The 13,615-nt window shown below is 39.7% G+C and overlaps 1 protein-coding gene across 3 annotated transcripts in view; it reads right to left on the reverse strand.

Annotated features, from left to right (window-relative positions):
• The window catches only part of LOC133632354 (zinc finger protein with KRAB and SCAN domains 2-like), a 45,088-nt gene that overhangs the window by 9,203 nt on the left and 22,270 nt on the right, over nt 1–13,615 (reverse strand). Inside the window, exon 4 of one of the 3 annotated variants that reach the window (XM_062024734.1) lies at nt 12,954–13,615. This exon is cut by the window's right edge and continues 831 nt beyond it. The exons of 1 other annotated variant lie outside the window; for it this stretch is intronic. The gene's annotated coding sequence lies outside the window, so the exon portion shown is untranslated. Of the gene's footprint in view, nt 1–12,953 lie in introns of those variants that run through there. One more of the 3 variants, XM_062024736.1, reaches the window with a different exon arrangement.

Genomic DNA, 13,615 nt, shown 5'->3' on the forward strand with positions numbered 1-13,615 from the left:
TTAGTATTATTGGATGATAATAATCGAGAATTAGTATTATTATTGGATGATAATCGAGAATTAGTATTATTATTGGATGATAATCGAGAATTAGTACTATTATTGGATCATAATAATTGAGAATTAGTATTATTATTGGATGATAATAATCGAGAATTAGTATTATTAGTTGATAATAATCAAGAATTAGTATTACTATTGGATGATAATAATTGAGAATTAGTATTATTGTTGGATGATAATCGAGAATTTGTATTATTGGATGATAATAATCGAGAATTAGTATTATTATTGGATGATAATAATCGAGAATTAGTATTATTATTGGATCATAATAATCGAGAATTAGTATTATTAGTTGATAATAATCAAGAATTAGTATTATTATTGGATGATAAAAATTGAGAATTAGTATTATTGTTGGATGATAATCGAGAATTAGTATTATTGGATGATAATAATCGAGAATTAGTATTATTATTGGATGATAATAATCGAGAATTAGTATTATTATTGGATCATAATAATCGAGAATTAGTATTATTAGATGATAATAATCAATAATTAGTATTATTGGATGATAATCGAGAATTAGTATTATTAGTTGATAATAATCAAGAATTAGTATTATTATTGTATGATAATAATCGAGAATTAGTATTATTATTCTATGATAATCGAGAATTAGTATTATTGGATGATAATAATCGAGAATTAGTATTATTGGATAATAATAATCGATAAGTATTATTATTGGATTATAATCGAGATTTAGTATTATTGGATGATAATAATCAAGAATTATTATTATTATTGGATGATTATAATCGAGATTTAGTATTATTGGATGATAATAATCGAGAATTAGTATTATTATTGGATGATAATAATCGAGAATTAGTTTTATTAGATGATAATCAAGAATTAGTATTATTGGACCATAATAATCGAGAATTATTAGTATTATTATTGGATCATAATAATCGAGAATTTGTATTATTATTTGATCATAATAGAGAATTATTAGTATTATTATTGGATGATAATAATGGAGAATTAGTATTATTATTGGATGATAATAATGGAGAATTAGTATTATTATTGGATGATAATAATGGAGAATTAGTATTATTATTGGATGATAATAATGGAGAATTAGTATTATTATTGGATGATAATAATGGAGAATTAGTATGATCCATCAGATTACAGTATCTGTAAAGTATTATTTCATGTTTTGTTTGTGCAGGGCGTATGCCGTCTTGTCATGCGTGTATAAATAATAAAGTGTGACTCACTCGATGGACAGTCGTGCGTTTGGTCCAGCTGGCCGGGGACGTTTTTTTTTCCCACCCGGTTTATTTGGCTAAGCACTTCATTTATGTCTAAGTAGCTTGACTTCAAATTCCACATTTCGCAGCTTTCGAGTCACTCTCCCAACAAAATCCTGGCGACGTTACGAGCTGTATGATTTAGAAAAAAGGTAGTTCCAACCAAAATGAGTTCAGCAAGCCACTGATGGTGAAATGGATTCAAGCCTCGCATGCTAAAGGACGTGGAATCGATCCTCGTCAACGTCAGTTCCAGAATGTGCTTGATGAAGTAAGGCGTGGTTTTTATTTTTTTAACTAGCCCCAACAATCAAGAGCTGGATGATGGAGAATGTGCCAAGAAGCAAAAATACCATATAAGTATATTCCTTTTCCCAATGTATTTATCAATTTTCTTCCGCTTATCCGAGGTCGGCCTAAGCGGAGAAGCCCAGACTTCCCTCTCCCCAGCCACTTGGTCCAGCTCCTCCCGGGGGATCCCGAGGCGTTCCCAGGCCAGCTGGGAGACATAGTCTTCCCAACGTGTCCTGGGTCTTCCCCGTGGCCTCCTGCCGGTTGGACATGCCCTAAACACCTCCCTAGGGAGGCGTTCGGGTGGCATCCTGACCAGATGCCCGAACCACCTCATCTGGCTCCTCTCCATGTGGAGGAGCAGCGGCTTTACTTTGAGCTCCCCCCGGATGACAGAGCTTCTCACCCTATCTCTAAGGGAGAGACCCACCACCCGGCGGAGGAAACTCATTTGGGCCGCTTGTACCCGTGATCTTGTCCTTTCGGTCATAACCCAAAGCTCATGACCATAGGTGAGGATGGGAACGTAGATCGACCAGTAAATTGAGAGCTTTGCCTTCCGGCTTAGCTCCTTCTTCCCCACAACAGATCGATACAGCGTCCGCATTACTGAAGACGCCGCACCGATCCGCCTGTCGATCTCACCATCCACTCTTCCCTCACTCGTGAACAAGACTCCGAGGTACTTGAACTCCTCCACTTGGGGCAGGGTCTCCTCCCCAACCCGGAGATGTCACTCCACCCTTTTCCGGGCGAGAACCATGGACTCTGACTTGGAGGTGCTGATTCTCATCCCAGTCGCTTCACACTCGGCTACGAATCGATCCAGTGAGAGCTGAAGATCCTGGCCAGATGAAGCCATCAGGACCACATCATCTGCAAAAAGCAGAGACCTAATCCGGCAGCCACCAAACCGGATCCCCTCAACGCCCTGACTGCGCCTGGAAATTCTGTCTATAAAAGTTCTGAACAGAATGGGTGACAAAGGGCAGCCTTGGCGGAGTCCAACCCTCACCGGAAACGTGTCCGACTTACTGCCGGTAATGCGGACCAAGCTCTGAGCGGTCTGCCACAATCCTTTTCCCAAAGTAACATGGAAAAAATGACACAACGTGTCATGTCGGGGAAACGCACAGCAACTTGTGTTACTTTAGTAGCAACATTTGGTCACATTTTTTTTATCGTGCTTCACTCATTTCCAACAGCCAGACTCACGAGTCACACATCAAGAGGTTGATCAAACCAGCAGGCGGTTGAAGCGCGATGCTTTACGCCAGTTTTTTCAACCTTTTTTTGCGTTGAAGAAATGCGGAGGCACACCACCAGCAGAAATCATTAAAAAACGAAACTCAGTTGACAGTAAAAAGTCGTTGTCGCAATTGTTGGGTTTGACTTTAAAGCATAACCATGCATGCATCACTATAGCTCTTGTCTCAAAGTAGGTGTACTGTCACCACCTGTCACATCACACCCTGACTTATTTGGACTTTTTTTTGCTGTTTTCCTGTGTGTAGTGTTTTACTTCTTGTCTGGCGCTCCTATTTTGCTGGCTTTTTCTCTTTTTTTGGTATTTTCCTGTAGCAGTTTCATGTCTTCCTTTGTGCGATATTTCCCGCACCTACTTTGTTTTAGCAATCAGGAATATTTCAGTTGTTTTTATCATTCTTAGTGGGGACATTGTTGATTGTCATGTCATGTTTGGGTGTACATTGTCTTTGCTCCACAGTAAGTCTTTGCTGTCGTCCAGCATTCTGTTTGTGTTTACTTTGTAGCCAGTTCAGTTTTAGTTTTGTTCTGCATAGCCTTCCCTAACTTTCCTTAAGGGCACTCACCTTTTGTTTATTTTTGGTTTAAGCATTAGACACCTTTTTACCTGCACACTGCCTCCCGCTGTTTCCGACATCTACAAAGCAATTACCGTATTTCCTCGAATAGCCGCAGGTGCGTTAATTAATTTAAAACCTCCTGTCACTCCTGCGTTTACCGGAAACCGGCGGGATGGCCGTGCATGCGGTAATTATTTTAAAACCTCTTCTCACTCCGGCGTTTACCAAAAGGAATCCATAAAATTTAGGCGTGCGCTTTGAGTGTGATGTAAGCATACCATCATGAAAAGCACATTTAACTAAAAAAAACGTTATTATGGTCTTACCTGTACTTATAAATGGAGTCCATTTGCAGCTCCTTCTGACCAAAAGCATCGATAACTTGTTTATAGAAGTCTTCATTATTTTCTTTTTTCCGTTTTAAAAGTCTCTGTCTCGATGGAGATATTCCTTTAATTATTACCTCCTGCTTCCATTGAAAGTCCAGTTTAGAAAACTGTTTTATTTTAGATACCGGTATGTAATCCTCCTTGTTAAAAAAAAAAATCTCTAGCTGCGTGTGTTCACTTCTTCTGCAGTACCGGAAGTCGCAAGAAGGATCACTAGCGCGGCAGCGCCCTCTACCACCAGGAGGCGGGAGTCATTTAATGACTTATACAGTATTTCACACACGCAGCTACGGTATATTAATAAAACATAGATGCTTACTGTTCTCTTTAACATACTGTGCCGGTATTCAATATCTTGGACCTTAAATCCTACTAAATAGCTCTTTATCTTTTTTCCTTTGTGCGATTGTAAACTACTGAAAGCAGCTTCCTCCATTTTGAAGATGAGGACAGATGCGTCACTCGTGACGTAACGAATTTGACCCGGTGGAAGTTCTAGCCATATGCTAAATATTTTGCGAAACGAGTTTGACCCGGTGAAAATTATAGACATGCGATAATAAAATTAATATTTTGCAAAACGAATTTGATCCGGCTTCAATAATAAACCGGCGATAAGGCCAAGCATGCGTTAATTATTTTGAGAAACGAGTTTGACCCGGCAGTAATTCTAGACGTGCGAATACTATATTCCCTGCGCCAATTCAAGGAAATACGGTAGTTACCTGCTGCCACCTACTGATATGGAAGAGTATTACACGGTTACTCTGCCGAGCTCTAGACAGCACCGACACTCAACAACAACACATCATTTGCAGACTATAATTACTGCTTTGCAAACAATATATTTAACCCAAATAGGTGAAATTAGAAGACTGCTCGAGGTGACAGCAAGAACTTGAAACAAACACAATTTTTGTCTTTTACGGAGGACGTCCCCTTGATTGTTCGCCAGAACAACATTTTGATTTAGCAAAACTACAACTGGTGTCAGTAACAATGAACATGTCCTTCAGGATATCCAGATTTTTCTTCATTGTTTATCAATCATTTACACATTTTCTCTGAGGATGATCATTTTAGGTCATGGACTCAACCTCGAAAACGTGTGACTCTTTGGGGCCAACGGACTAGTTTGTTCCATGCAAACAGCAACCGAGAACCGGGGCACATTTTTGGGGCAAAGTTGGGTTGACGCAAACCCTCCAAAAAGTAAGGCATAGAGAAACCGAGGTCACTTATATCAGAACTTGTTCACACTGCAGGCCGATTCAGATATCCCCCCCCCCCCCCCCCATGTGACCTGTATTGGATTTTGTCATGTCAAAAAGGTACAATTCCGATATTTTCCCCCCGAATTTGACCACGGCCTCTTTGGTATGTGGATATAAAAAAAGATACACAGTCTGAGCGATGGGGTCGTGTTCATCGGAAAGAAGCGATGAACGTCCTAACTCTTCGCCAAAATAGGCGAAAATGACGTTTTCAACTCAATGTTTGTATCGTCAAAATGCTTCACCCGTGTGAAGTCGCACCTTTTATCAATGCCAATACTACAAACCCCAAAAGCAGTGAAGTTGTCAAGTTGCGTAAATGGTAAATAAAAAGAGAATACAATGATTTGCAAATCCTTTTAACTTATATTCAATTGAATAGACTGCAAAGACACGATATTTAACGTTCGAACTGGAAAACTTTGTCATTTTGTGCAAATATTAGCTCATTTGGAATTTGATGACTGCAACTTGTTTCCAAAAAGCTGGCACAAGTGGAAAAAAAGACTGATAAAGTTGAGGAATGCTCATCAAAGACTTATTTGGAACATCCCACAGGTGAACAGGCTAATTGGGAACAGGTGGGTGCCATGATTGGGTATGAAAGCAGCTTCCATGAAATGCTCAGTCATTCACAAACAAGGACGGGGGCGAGGGTCACCACTTTGTCAACAAATGCCTGAGAAAATTGTTTTAAGAACAACATTTCTCAACCAGCTATTGCAAGGAATTTAGGGATTTCACCATCTACGCTCCGTAATATCATCCAAGGGTTCAGAGAATCTGGAGAAATCACTGCAGGTAAGCAGCTAAGCCCGTGACCTTCCATCCCTCAGGCTGTACTGCACCAACCAGCGACATCAGTGTGTAAAGGATATCACCACATGGGCTCAGGAACACTTCAGAAAACCACTGTCAGTAACTACAGTTGGTCGCTACATCTGCAAGTGCACGTTAAAACTCTACTATGCAAAACCAAAGCCATTTATCAACAACACCCAGAAACGCTTCGCTGGGCCCGAGCTCATCTAAGATGGACTGATGCAAAGCGGAAAAGTCTTCTGTGGTCTGACGAGTCCACATTTCAAATTGTTTTTGGAAACTGTGGACGTCGTGTCCTCCGGACCAAAGAGGAAAAGAACCATCCGGACTGTTCTAGGGTGAAAGTGTAAAAGGCAGCATGTGTGATGGTATGGGGGTGTATTAGTGCCCAAGACATGGGTAACTTACACATCTGTGAAGGCACCATTAATGCTGAAAGGTACATACAGGTTTTTAAGCAACATATGTTGTTATCATGGACGCCCCTGCTTATTTCAGCGAGACAATGCCAAGCCAGGTGTTACAACAGTCATAGTAAAAGAGTGCAGGTACTAGACTGGCCTGCCTGTAGTCCAGACATTGAAAATGTGTGAAGGCTAAAATATGAGAAGGGAGACTGTTGAACAACTTAAGCTGTACATCAAGCAAGAATGGGAAATAATTCCACTTCAAAAATGTGTCTCCTCACTTCCCAAACCTTTACAGAGTGTTGTTAAAAGGAAAGGCCATGTAACACATGGGTAAAAATGTCCCTCTGACTACCTTTTTTTGCAATGTGTTGCTGCCATTAAATCCTAAGTTAATGATTATTTGCAAAAAATAAAGTTTCTCAATTTGAGCGTTAAGTACCGTAATTTCCGGACTATAAGCCGCTACTTTTCCCCCTCGTTCTGGTCCCTGCGGCTTATACAAGGGTGCGGCTTATATACGGCCTGTTCTTCTCCGACACGGACGAAGAGGATTCCGGTGGTTTTAGTACGCGGGAGGAAGACGATGACACAATGATTAAAGACTGACTTTTCATATACCGGTAGGCTGGTTATTTTGATAACGTACAGGCGAGCACTTTGTATTACTTTGCAGCGTTGTATTATTTGTACTCTGCACGAATGCTGTTCGCCATGTCAAAGATGTGAAAGTTTGATTGAATGATTGAAAGATTTATTGTTAATAAATGGGACGCTTTGCGTTCCCAAACAGTCATCTCTGTCCCGACAATCCCCTCCGTGGTAGCAGGAACCCCTATATACTACGCTAATTACACATCAAAACCCTGCGGCTTATAGTCGGGTGCGGCTTATATATGGAGCAATCTGTATTTTCCCCTAAATTTAGCTGGTGCGGCTTATAGCCAGGTGCGGCTTATAGTCGGGTGCGGCTTATATATGGAGCAATCTGTATTTTCCCCTAAATTTAGCTGGTGCGGCTTATAGTCAGGTGCGGCTTATAGTCCGGAAATTACGGTATATTGTCTTTGCAGTCTATTCAATTGAATATAAGTTGAAATGGATTTGCAAATCATTGTATTCTCTTTTTATTTACACAAAGTGACAACTTCACTGCTTTTGACTTTTGTAAAGTAGCACTGGCGTTTATTTGTGCTACGTTTGTGCCGTTACAGTTTTTAAGTGAACACATGTGACGTCATCCAGACCTTGTAAACAAACATTTTCCCCAACTTGTCCCATTCCTTTGCACTGCCAACATTTATTGTCTGTTATAGTTTTGTCATTGTTAGTGTTATTAACATGTTATTATTAATCTCCCCCAACTTGTCCCATGTTGTGATTATTTATGTTCTTCTTGATTATCACCACATGATTTCCTAACTATTAATAGTTGGACAAATATTGTTTGCAGCACAAAAACATCGGCGGGAGATTTTGACATGGTAGGGGGCTTGGGGGCGGGTCATATGAATAATAACACGTTAATAACATAAAAACAATAATCGAACAAAAAAAAAATTGAAACAAAAATAGCACTAACTTTTGGGACATGTTTAGGGAAATTTTGACAAGATGGGGCACTCGTTATGAATAATAAAATGTTAACATAAAAACTATGATAGATAAGAATTTTGCAGCACAAAGTAATAACATGTTAAAAACACATTAATAACAAATACTATAATAGACAAAAAATTGTAGCACAAACATTTAGGGAGATTTTGACGAGGTGGGGGACTGGTTATGAATAATAAAATGTTAACATTAAAACTATAATAGACTAACAATGTGTGCATCACTGACTATTAACACGTTAATAACATAAAAACTATAATAGACAAAAACAATTGTAGCACAAACGTTTAGGGAGATTTTAACAAGGCGGGGGACTGGTTATGAATAATAAAATGTTAACATTAAAACTATAATAGACTAACAATATTTGTATCGCAGACTAATAACACATTAATAACATAAAAAGTATAATAGACTAACCATTTTTTTATCACAGACTATTAACAACATGTGGTGTTGGGGTGGAAGGGAGAGGTACTACCTTTAAGGATGATACGGTCGCAGCTGGATTACTGGTGCCGGTTGCACTAGTGCTGGTTGAATCCTTACTGGACCTCACCAACACCCAGCTCTTGTCTATGGCTCCAAGTAGCAGAATTTCTGCGGCCACACCACGGTAAACTGCTAAAGGCTAAACTAGACAAGGGTCGCCAGGGGGTCGTTGGCCCCCCGGTATGAGCTTGGAGAGGAGATAGGCACCACCAAGTTTATTTGCCTAATGAAATGTCATGATGGAAAAACAGTCAAGTATCTACATGCCGGATCGGTCGAGGCCCGGAAAAACAACGACCGCGCTACCCACTGCCTTGCCCCGGGGTGGGGGTGACAAGTTTACTACTGGGACAAGATCAACATCAACATCAACACCCAGCCTCTCAAAAAATGACACCATTATTGGAACATGGAATGTCCGCACACTGTATGCCTGTGGGAAAGTGAAGGAACTGACCCATGAACTAGACAGATACAGATGTGACATCCTTGGTTTGGCTGAGGTCAGGTGGACTAGCTGTGGTGAGACTACCACAGAAGAAGGCCACAAGCTATGGTATAGCGGAGAGGACTGTAGACATCAACATGGAGTTGGTTTTATTGTCAACAAAAGCAAAATAAACTCAGTCATCAACTGCACACCTATATCCAGCAGGCTCATCAGCATCCGAATCGCTGCGCGGCCCATGAATTTAACCATCATTCAAGTGTATGCCCCAACGACAGATTATGATGATGAAGCAGTTGGAACCTTCTATGAGGAGCTAGAGAAAACCATAAAGAAAACTCCCAAGAAGGACTTTCTAGTCATCCAAGGAGACTGGAATGCCAAAATAGGTACCGATGCATATGACCACTGGGAAGGAACAGCGGGGCGGTTTGGGCTAGGTGAAACGAACGACAGAGGACTGCGACTTCTGGACTTTGCTAAAAGCCATAAGCTCACTGTAGCCAATACGCTGTTTCCACATAAAACCCCTCGGAGAACAACGTGGCATGCACCGAACGGAAAGATACATAACCAAATCGACTACATACTCACGCCACAAAGGTTCAAGTCAAGCATCAACAAAGCCCGAACCAGAACATTTCCTGGTGCGGACATTGGTAGTGACCACGATATGGTACTAATGACGCTTAAACTTAAACTGAAGACTCCAAAAAAACACACTAACCCACGCATCAGATTTAGTCTAGACAAACTTAAAGACCCACAAGTTGCAGGAATATTTGAGGCAAACATAGGAGGGACATTTGCAACACTTAACTTAGTACAAGACATAGACTCACTGACAGATAACATGGAGAAAGCAATCATAGAATCAGCAACTGAAGTACTAGGGAAGGACAGGAAGAAAAACAAACCATGGATCACTGATGACATCCTAGACCAGGGGTCACCAACGCGGTGCCCGCGGGCACCAGGTAGCCCGTTAGGACCAGATGAGTAGCCCGCTGGCCTGTTCTAAAAATAGCTCAAATAGCAGCACTTACCAGTGAGCTGCCTCTATTTTTTAAATTGTATTTATTTACTAGCAAGCTGGTCTCGCTTTGCCCAACATTTTTATTTCTAAGAGAGACAAAACTCAAATAGAATTTGAAAATCCAAGAAAATATTTTAAAGACTTGGTCTTCACTTGTTTAAATAAATTCATTATTTTTTTTACTTTGCTTCTTATAACTTTCAGAAAGACAATTTTAGAGAAAAAATACAACCTTAAAAATTATTTTAGGATTTTTAAACACATATACCTTTTTACCTTTTAAATTCCTTCCTCTTCTTTCCTGACAATTTAAATCAATGTTCAAGTACATTTTTTTTTTTTATTGTAAAGAATAATAAATTCATTTTAATTTAATTCTTCATTTTAGCTTCTGTTTTTTCGACGAAGAATATTTGTGAAATATTTCTTCAAACTTATGATTAAAATTAAAAAAATATATTCTGGCTAGAAAATCTGTAGAATCAAATTTAAATCTTATTTCAAAGTCTTTTGAATTTCTTTACAAAATTTTGTTCTGGAATATCTAGAAGAAATAATGATTTTTCTTTGTTAGAAATATAGCTGGGTCCAATTTGTTATATATTCTAACAAAGTGTAGATTGGATTTTAACCTATTTAAAACATGTCATCAAAATTCTAAAATTAATCTTAATCAGGAAAAATGACTAATGATGTTCCCTAAATTCTTTTTTTAATTTTTTCAAAAAGATTCGAATTAGCTAGTTTTTTTCTTCTTTTTTTCGGTTTAATTTTGAGTTTTAAAGAGTCGAAATTGAAGATAAACTATGTTTCAAAATTGAATTGTCATTTTTTTCGTGTTTTCTCCTCTTTTAAACCGTTCAATTAAGTGTAAATATCATTAATTATTAATAATAACATAGAGTTAAAGGTAAATTGAGCAAATTGGCTATTTCTGGCAATTTATCTAAGTGTGTATCAAACTGGTAGCCCTTCGCATAAATCAGTACCCAAGAAGTAGCTCTTGGTTTCAAAAAGGTTGGTGACCCCTGTCCTAGACCAATGTGACCTCAGAAGGGCCCTCAAAAAGACAAAGAAGGATGACCCAGAGGCAGCTAAGCAGCATACCTCTGTGAACAGAAACATCAGGAAGAGGATGAGGGAAGCAAAAGAAAAGTGGATCACAGAACAATGTGAAAGCATAGATGCAGGGATACGGCAGGGCAACAGTAAAGCAGCCTACGCAACGATGAAGAAACTGACAAGGACACAACAACCTATAGCCACAGTAATAGAAGACAAGCATGGATCTCTACTAACAGAGGAAGCAGAAATAACCCAACGGTGGACAGAGTATTGCCAGGAACTATACAACTATACAATATCACCAGACCCCACCATACTAACCAATGCCATGAAGCCCAGTGGCGAATGCGAGGATGCACCAATACTGCAAGCTGAAGTAGAAGAGGCAGTAAAGAGCCTAAAAATCGGCAAATCACCAGGCATCGATAACGTCCCAGCAGAGCTTTGGAAGCATGGGGGGCGAAGCATTATAATAGCACTGACACACATCTGCCAAAAGATTTGGGAAACCAAGCAGTGGCCCCCAAAATGGACCCAATCTCTGATTATCCCTCTCCCTAAGAAAGGGAATTCAAGGCAGTGCCAAAATTACAGAACCATCAGCCTCATCTGTCATGCTAGCAAAGTAATGCTGCGGATAATCCTGAACAGACTGAGGAACAAGGCAGAGGAATTACTTTCCGAGGAACAGGCTGGATTCAGACCAAAACGGAGCACCACCGAACAGATCTTCAACGTCAGACTACTGATTGAGAAGCACCTTCAGCACCAGCACAACTTATACCACAACTTCATTGACTTTAAAAAAGCCTTTGACCGTGTCTGGCATGAAGGACTATGGCAGGTTCTCAGAAATTACAACTTCGACAATAATCTCATTCAGGTCATCCAAGCACTTTATACAGACTCAAGCAGTGCAGTTCTCATCAGCAACAGCATAGGAGAACCTTTTAAAACATCTATTGGTGTCCGCCAAGGCTGTCTCCTCTCCCCTGTCCTATTTAATGTCTTACTGGAGAACATCATGGAAAAAACACTCCAAGAATTCCACACCTCCGTTACCATCGGAGGAAGACCCGTCTCCAAACTTCGCTTCGCGGATGACATTGACCTTATGGGAAAAAGTGAGGCGGAACTCCAGGAACTGACCACCAGACTGGAGGAGGCTGCAAGAGCTTATGGAATGGAGATAAGTGCAGAGAAGAGCAAGATCCTGGTCAACAGTCACAATCACTTACCACCACCGAACATCACATTGAATGGACAAACCCTGGAGGAAGTAAAGGACTTTAAGTACCTCGGGTCCTTTGTGAGTGAAGATGGCAGCTCCACAAAAGAGATCAGAGCAAGAATCGGCATAGCAACATCAGCCATGACAAGACTGACCAGTATCTGGAAAAGCAATACCATCAGCTTCCAGGTGAAGGTCAGACTCTACAAGTCACTTGTTCTTTCCACCCTACTCTATGGTTGTGAGAGCTGGACGCTCACAGCGGACACTGAGCGCAGGATACAGTCCTTTGAAAGCAAGTCTTACAGAAGAATGCTACATATATCATACAGTGAACACCGGACAAATGATTATGTTCAACATTTAGTTACCACCCATGCCGGCGAACAGGAACCTCTACTCTCAACAGTTAAACGTCGCAAGCTGACCTGGTTTGGGCATGTCACAAGGCACACCTCCCTGTCAAAGACCATCCTGCAGGGAACAGTAGAGGGGAAGCGGAGACGAGGCAGGCAGAGAAAGGCCTGGATGGACAACATCAAAGAATGGACTGGCTGCAGCTTCCAAACCCTGCTACGAACAGCAGAAGATCGTGAGCGCTGGAGATCCCTGACTGCCCAAGCATCCACCATGACACCCCTACGGCCTCCTAGGCCATGGGATGAGTGAGTGAGTGAGTGATAAACACATTAATAACAAAAAGTATAATAGACAAAAAAAATTGTAGCACAAACGTTTAGGGAGATTTTAACAAGGCGGGGGACTGGTTATGAATAATAAAATGTTAACATAAAAACTACAATAGACTAACAATGTGTGCATCACTGACTATTAACACATTAATAATTAATACAATAGACAAAAAAATTGTAGCACATGGTTATGAATAATAAAATGTTAATAACATTAAAACTATAATAGACTAAAAATGTTTGAATCACAAACTAATCCGTTAATAACATAAAAACTATAATAGACGAACCATTTTTGCATCACAGACTATTAACACGTTTATAACACAAAATCTATAATCGACAGAAAAAAATTGTAGCACAAATGTTTAGGGAGGTTTGGACAAGGTGGGGGACTGTTTATGAATAATAAAATGTTAATAACATTCAAACTATAATAGACTAACAATATTTGTATCGCAGAATATTAACACGTTAATAACACATTAGTAACAAAAACTATAATAGACAAAAAAAATTGTAGCACAAACGTTTAGGGAGATTTTGACAAGGTGGGGGACTCGTTATGAATAATAAAATGTTAATATTAATATTTTAATAGACTAACAATTTTATTTTATCGCAGACTAATAACACATTAATAACAAAAACTATAATAGACTAACAATTTTTGCATCACAGACTATTAACACAA

This window comes from Entelurus aequoreus, linkage group LG17, assembly GCF_033978785.1.
Source record: "Entelurus aequoreus isolate RoL-2023_Sb linkage group LG17, RoL_Eaeq_v1.1, whole genome shotgun sequence".
NCBI classification, from domain to species: Eukaryota; Metazoa; Chordata; class Actinopteri; order Syngnathiformes; family Syngnathidae; genus Entelurus; species Entelurus aequoreus.